The sequence below is a fragment of the Nicotiana tabacum genome, chromosome 22 (assembly GCF_000715075.1).
Source record: "Nicotiana tabacum cultivar K326 chromosome 22, ASM71507v2, whole genome shotgun sequence".
NCBI lineage: Eukaryota > Viridiplantae > Streptophyta > Magnoliopsida > Solanales > Solanaceae > Nicotiana > Nicotiana tabacum.
The window spans coordinates 180,421,777-180,429,645 of record NC_134101.1 but is presented as its reverse complement, the minus strand read 5'-3'; the positions used below and the strand labels follow the sequence as shown (position 1 = coordinate 180,429,645).

General features: G+C 38.0%; 1 pseudogene; it reads right to left on the bottom strand.

Annotated features, from left to right (window-relative positions):
• LOC107813211 (galacturonosyltransferase 8-like) lies at window positions 1–7,259 on the bottom strand (annotated as a pseudogene).
• Between the last annotated feature and the right edge of the window lie 610 nt (window positions 7,260–7,869).

Here is a 7,869-nt window from a genome sequence, read left to right as displayed (position 1 = left end):
GGAACGTAAACATATATTATGAATCATAAACCAAATTGTAGTAAATACAGAAAACCACAGGGCTAAAGTAGATTAAAAAACAAGAAGAATATTTTGTTGGAATGCATCTTGGTCCTGAGGGGAGGACAGTGTATAACATACATTAAACATCATCGTGTTATAATAACTGCACTACGAGCCATAATAACATTGCAATCTTCTGCTTAGACTATCTTTCCTTTCGTGAATGAATACTAAAGTGAGCAACATTCATAATCATAGGTACAGGCACTTCCCAGAATTCAGAGGGAGGTTTGTCTATTTTGAGAAAGTAGTGCCTTTTGAGTGGTAATATACAACATAAAACAGATTATTGGCCTACACCGCACATTCCATTCAGTTGTAACCTCATAAATGTAAGAAAGCCATAACAATATCAAGCCATGCCATTACTCACGATTATCAGACTCTACCAATTAATTGCTTCATTAGCATGTTACATAAGACACTTCAACTTCAGTTTGTTTAGGGAGCCCATGTAACTGCAAGGAGTTTGACTTCTCTTATTAGCTAAGAGGGGAAGATAATATCAGGTCTGTCTGTCTATAATCAACCTGAAGAAAGTAGCCTAATTTATCCAACAGAGTCATTCCACTGTAAAAGATCTGCACGCAACAAGTTCTGGCAATTGCTGTTCAACCCTTTCCCGCCTAAAGATTGGAGAAGGGTGATGTTAAGAGCCTTAGTCATCTAAACATCAAACCCTTCTGATATCAACAGGTGAGAAATGGCTTTTAATATCTACACTAATCTTAGCATTTCGTATGTAACTAACATATACTAACTTAACATCCCAGCTTTAGTCCAGCTGGGGAGGAGAATACTGATGATGATTACGGAAAAGGCAGCAAAAGAGAATGCTCATTGCCAAAGAGAAAAAGTTTCATGATTGAAATACACATGGGCCTTCCATTCAAAAATATATAATAACTAAGAAAATATATTTTTGAAAGAAAAGACCATGCATACTGCAATCATGAAAATTATACTTTTCCTAACATAGGCAAGAATGCATTTTCCCAAGATTCCCATTCCCACAACCGATATTAGTCTTGCAATTATACTTTGGGTTGGGTTGGTATTCTTTTGAACTCAAGATAATCTTGTTGCCTTAATCTTTTGTATACAATATAATATAAGATGATAAGGAACAAAACAAAAATTTACAGGCACTTCAGCATGCAATGTCAGACCTTCCTTTCATGTATGCATCCAATTCTAGTTATTCATCTAATTCAATAACTGATTTCTACATTGAAAGCTTCATTCACTAGTATCTATTATGACCTAACGTATATGAGACAACCTAACTATCAATTGCTTCTACACAATCTCCAATTACAAGTGGAGACAAGAAACAATAGCTTATATTAATATATATGCTACTAGGCTTTGGTCTACTGGTAAAGTGCAACAAAAGATGGTGGGTTAGGCGCACACGGCTTCAAACCCTAAAGCAGACATAAGCCAGGTGTTTAATTGGAGAAGGGTAAAGGGTCAGACCCATTGTCCACCAAGTTTCCAACCATACGCCAGTGGCCCTCCGGGGATTTCTTGGTTACAAAATATATATTTGCTAGTAAGTTATCAGTTTTCCAAACAGCTGAAGCCTAGGCAAAAGGTAATGTAAATTTATTCTACCTACCAGGTGTGAAGGGGAAAAACTTGAAACCCTAGAATGATTCATACTCAGCTAGACCAGTACCTCAACTTATTTGGACTTTCCCAAAACAATTCTAAAGAGTATGTTTGTTGCATTGACTCCTGCAAGTTAGGGTGAAATTCTAGCTTAAGTTTAATCTACACTTGTTTAGTTCAAATCTATTGGAGCAGTTAAAGTAATTCTCAAATTTACTAGTCCTTAAAGTAATCCTCCGGCACATACAGTTTTTTTTGAGATTACCAAGAAATTCCCCCGTGAGTGCTGGCCTAACCCTAGTTGGCCAACAGGTTCGAAACTCGGTAGACTATGAGTGCATCCCTCTACTCTTAAGTACCAAGCTTCATGTTAGTAGTAGGTTTCGAACTCATGACTTGCTCCCAATTCACAAGGTTGCCCAAGCAATATGCTTGTCTTTTTTCTGAAACATGTACTTGGGAAGGATTAACAATCAGAGAAAAGGGAGAAACCACCTCTTGAATAGCCACATGAAACTACAAATTATTACGCAATGAGAACTTAACATGTGCTTGGGAAAGATTGAAAACAAAAGACAAGAGAGAAACCATCTCTTGAATTGCCATGTGAGACTATAAATTAATATGCATTGAAAACCTCGCACATTCTTGGATTATAACCTCTCAAAAAAAAAAGGTGATTGGGAAGCACTGACAATAAAAGAAAAGGGAGAAACCACCTCTTGAATTGCCATGTGAGAAACGATAAATTATTGCGCTGAAAACTTGAAGTGCATGTTCAAAAAGGGATATAAATACCCCCTCGAACTTGTTCTGTTTTTTTAACTGCACACTTTAACTTTGCGGGGTGTCCTCTTACCCTCTTAGACTTGTTAGAAGTAGTATCAATACCACCTTTTATGCCTATTTGTCATGGAAGTGGTTGCACACGCGCGTAAGAGAGAAAATCTAAAGCCCCAAGATGTGTATGTTTCCTTTTTCTTTATTTTTCCTTCTATGTCTTCTTCTCCGACCGATTAATTCTCCCCACCAGAAAATATGTCATGCGATCGAAATTCATTCAACAACCCACTTTAACTTTGCGGGGTCTTATTACCCCTTATACTTGTTAGAAGTAGTATTATTACCACCTTTTAGGGCTACATGGCATGGAAAGTGGTTGCACATCTAGCTGGGCGCATGAGAGAAAAAATTTAAAGCCCTAAGATGTGTATTTTTCCTTTTCCTTACTTCTTTTTCTTTTATTTTTCCTTCTCTGTCTTCTTCTCCAACCGATTAATTCTCCACCGGAAAAAAACGTTTGGCAATCAAAATTCAATCACTGCAAACAAACTCTCTAACTCTCTGTGCAAGTCGTAACAGCCATAACACCTTCAACCATCTTACCACGAAGAACCACCACAATTCCACCAGATAACACCTCTAGCACCACACCCTGTCACCATTCTTTTTTCTTGCATTGACACACCACTGCCAACCAACTAGACATAGTGTCTTAATCCCAGTTTCCCTTTCAAGACTCACTTTATACTTTTCAACAAACCAAAGCTATGCCTAATTAGCTAGCCCAAGTCTTGATATATATCCCCATCCCTCGTTCTCTTTTCCACCCTTACAACAAAAGAACCACAACCCAGTGGAATGCCACATGTGGGGTCTGGGGAGGATAGTGTATACGCATACCTTACCCTACCCCTGAGAAGTTGTTTTCGATAGACCCTCGGCTCAAGAAAGATAAAAAGAAACGGTAGAAACATGCAATATCAACAAAAAAGTCACATGGCTAGAAAAATAGATGGAAGAAACAGTTGCAGCAAGCAGCAACAACAAAATACTAAGAAACCGAAGCGAAAGATAATAGGAAAACAACATGAAATACTAGCAATCTAAGACAAGAAAAACTACCAGACTACCCCTAAAACCATCATTATGGAACAGAAATACGCTAGACTACCTACTAACCTTCTACCTTAATTCTCGACCTCCACACCCTCCTATCAAGAGCCATATTCTCGGTAAGCTGAAGCTGACTTATGTCCTGCCTCATCACCTCTTCCTCACACTTCTTAGGCCTCCCTCTACCTCTACTCATACCCACCAAAGCCAACTGCTCGCACCTGGGGCATTTGAACTTCTCTTCTTTACATACCCGAACTATCTCAGCCTCGCTTCCCGCATCTTGTCCTCCACGGGGGCTACGCCCACCTACATCCATATATCTTCATTCCTAGATCCTAATCTTATCCAACCTGGTATGCCCGCACATCCATCTCAATATCCATCATTGCTACCTAGAATTACTTCTTTAAATTTCTTTTCTCTTCTATGATCCCCTCACTGGTATTCCACTTTTTACACATAGATGGGTTTTGATGATATTTGCAGAACAAGTCTGGTTTTAGAATAGGCTTTTCCTCAATGTTGATAAAAAGTCAATAAAGATAGCACCACGACAAAGGATCGCCTCTTGACTTTCACACCACACCCAATACACCTCTGATCTTCCTCATAAAATTCCTTCTTATTTGATAAGACAAAATCAATGCCCGGTCTTGGAATGGAGAACGTCTAAGACTGAGGGTTTGAGTTTCTGATCAGCGTTAGTTATGGCCAGGGACATAACACATTCGAACTCGGGTGTGCCAGTTTTTTTCATTTTTCATAAAGCACAAATGGCAGAATAAAAAAGTGAAAAAGAAAGCAAAAACAAATCTTTTGGAAAACAGAAGTAAAATGACGTGAAAAATAAGTTGTCATGCGTGAGATGCTGCCAGCTTTATATCTGGGGCAAAGTTAACGTGTGCAGTTGAAAAAGGGAACAAGTTTGAGGGGGGATTTATGTATTATCCCTATTCAAAAACCAAATGGCAGCAAACATAAACAAAGTGATAATTAAATATGGAGTAGTAGACAAGAAGTTACCTAGTCATGAATCCCACCCAAGTGTTGCTTAATCAAGAAAATATATTACTCCCCTGAAAATTGACAATATACACATACATAAACTTAAGAATTAAGAGAGTATTCAAAATAATTTTTCCAGTCATGAAGAATCATAACCATTTATAAACAATCGAAAACTAAAACACTAAACTAATGTAAAAAATAGAAAAATGCTAAAATTTAGATAGACATAAAACTTGTCATGATGTAGAAAATTGAGTACTAACTTTACGTGTGAAGTAGAAGTGACAAGCCAAACTGGAGATGCTTGTAGAACCCGCTTGCCAACTCCATCAAGCATACTTTCAATCATCACCAAAGTTGAAAATACATGCCTGCACGTACTCATTTTCTTTATCTACATACCTCGACCAAAGAGGCCAGAATCGGTTCATTGCAATATCGAGCCATGGTTTCATATTCATACTGAAGGGAACCTCTGCAGCAGTATTGATCTCATCCATGCTAATGCTTGGATTGTAGCCAAGCCCCAAAACATGCCAAGACTTATCAAGTGGCTTTGTTGTCGAGTAAAATGTGATAAAAACATGGAGGCAATGTACTCAATTTCCATAATGTCCGGTTTTCATTCTGCAGATATTAGCAGCTCTATTGGTTAGCATGAGTATACTTGCAGTAAAAATAGTCCTGGGACAAGTAACTTAAACCCAGTGCAGAAATAGGACAATGTGGCTTTTAACAATATCTACAAACCCTAGAGTGTAAGCACACACACAATTTGGCGAAGTACAAGACATCTGCAAGCATTAAAGGGAGAGGGAGAGACATATGCTTAATAGAAAGACTATGACTGCAACTAAATCTAGAAACTAAGATATTTAAAGAAGATAACTGCATCTCACCATGCTCTGCCAGTAATGGTACTCCTCAGTGGACTTCTCCCTCCTCCAAGCATCTAAGCCAAAGAAGGTCATTCCATAAACTCAATATATGTCTCTACACCTCCATTCACCTTACCATCCATATCTATCTTCCAGAGGTCTGTCAAATCTCTCTGAACAACTATATCATCGTCCAAGAACAAAATCCTGTGCAACTTGGGGTACATTTCCTATATCATAGTCCAAGAACAAAATCTTGTGCAACTTGGGGTATATTTCGGGCAAATAGAATCTAAGGTGGTTTAAAATTGATAGATACTTGGAGTTCCTGAATTTCATATTAGTGGCATCCTTGGTTGCACTCTCAAGCTTATTATTAAAGTGAAACTGCTGCATATTTGCAGATTCAAGTTGCTTAAGTATCGGGACACAAGAGGAGTTCAAGAACTTATAATCTTCAACAGCCTTCACTTCAATGTGAGCTCCGCTCTAATCTTTCATTTGGAACATAACTTGAATAGCCCCAAAATTTATCTTATCAGTCACGACATGGAACACATGCTGGGATGGGTCTTTCCAGTTCTTTACAGCTGAGTCACCACGACTGAAGCAGCCAGCACATTATCAGAGAAAAGTGCATACTGCTAAAGCTTAGGATCCCCAAACTCCAATGGAGTAGACTTCCCATCATCTACATAATTCTCTGGACGCGCAATTAGTTCATCCATTAACCTCATTTACAAACAATGCAGGCTCTTCATAATAGACTTTGCAGCTATCAGGCTAGAAAAAGCGCCTTGTTTTTATGTCTCAGTTAATTGCTCGTTGACTGCAAAAATAATGTCTTTTAGCTTCTGAATCTTTAATTGATTATCGAAAGACTCTTTTGCTTCTACAAAAACTTGTCGAGTGGCTTTAATTCGTTCTTTCACATCCTTCTCAAACTTCCTAAGCACCGACTCATCGATGGACTTGGCATCTGACTCAACCAGCACACTGTCTGGAGGTTTTGTGACCAGATACATTAAGTTGCCAGATAACTCGGCGAATACTCTGCCAAGTTTGGAGTTTGCAAGCTTCACCTTTCTAGCATGGGAAGCATAAGCCAGAGCCAAACGTGGTGGTCATCTGCTTGCTCCCTGATCTGATCAAGCCTTGGCTTCAAAGGATCCGATTTCAAACCTAGAATCGACCTACAGTACGATCCAAATCCATACAAATCATTCGAGAAACCCTATTTAAACAAAAATCAAGCAATTAATACATACAAATGCACCAATAAATGCATAATTTCAGCCATAGATAAATGCACAAATAAATGCATGCAAAAAGTCAAATTACAGCATAGAAAATGAAGAGCAACTACAATCACTAATCAAAGCACGTCATTTACGAGATGATAATAGACAATTAAAGTTTGCAAAATTTGAGATCTCGGGAGAATAAATAAATTCAACGCAAGCATCTATTTCCTGAAGAAAAGAGTCATAGAAGGAGAAATGCGAGGGGTAGGACTTACGAGGCGGTGATCGGAGGTATCGTCGGAGGAGATAAAGAGAAAAGAGGAGAAAGATAAGAAAAAGAAAACAGCGACAGTGAGAGAAAGGGAGAAGAACTTAAAGGTGAGACCAGTGGCTCGAAATGCGGTGCCGGAATAGCCAATTCTTCTCACAGAGAGTGAAATTCGAGAGCTCCGAAGAGCCATTGATTGAAGATACAGCCAGGCGCACACACAGCTGCCTTACTGGGGGAGAACAAGATTAGTGTCGTTAATTTTTTACTAACTGATGTGTTTATCTCGGGTGTGTAGTTATCCTTTTATTGTTCTTCTTTACTTACTAGTCCTTCGATTTTATTTTATGTGAACTAGCTTCAATGGGCACCAAATTTAGCTAAATGGAAAGAATTACAAGAAAGTATACATGATTTCACGCCATAATAAAAAATGTCCATGTTTTTAAGTTTTACCTTAATTAGCTCATATTGTACACATTTTGAAAACACTAGCTCTTACAAATTCAAAATTTACGTTCTCACAACCATTGCTTTCACTCTCTCTTCTTCTCACATCTTTTACATATGTTTCAAGGGGCCGTCCGCCATTAATTGTTCCCCCCATGTCACCTGTTTGCAATGTAAAAAAATTAAAGAGTAGAAGTCCACCATTGAAGGCCATTCAAAGCTTTGCTTTAGAAAATAGATTTTTTTGAGTTTGTTAATTGTTCGGATTGGGTGTTGTTCCAATTGATTAAAAATATCAAAAGGAGTTCAAAGTTTAAATTTGAAGTGATTTGGAGTAGATTTGAGCAAGATTTGAGTTAAATTTCAGAAAAGACGTAATGAAGAAGACGAAGTCAGTTTATTGTATAAATATGTATAATGTTGTATAATAGTGTATATGAGTGTA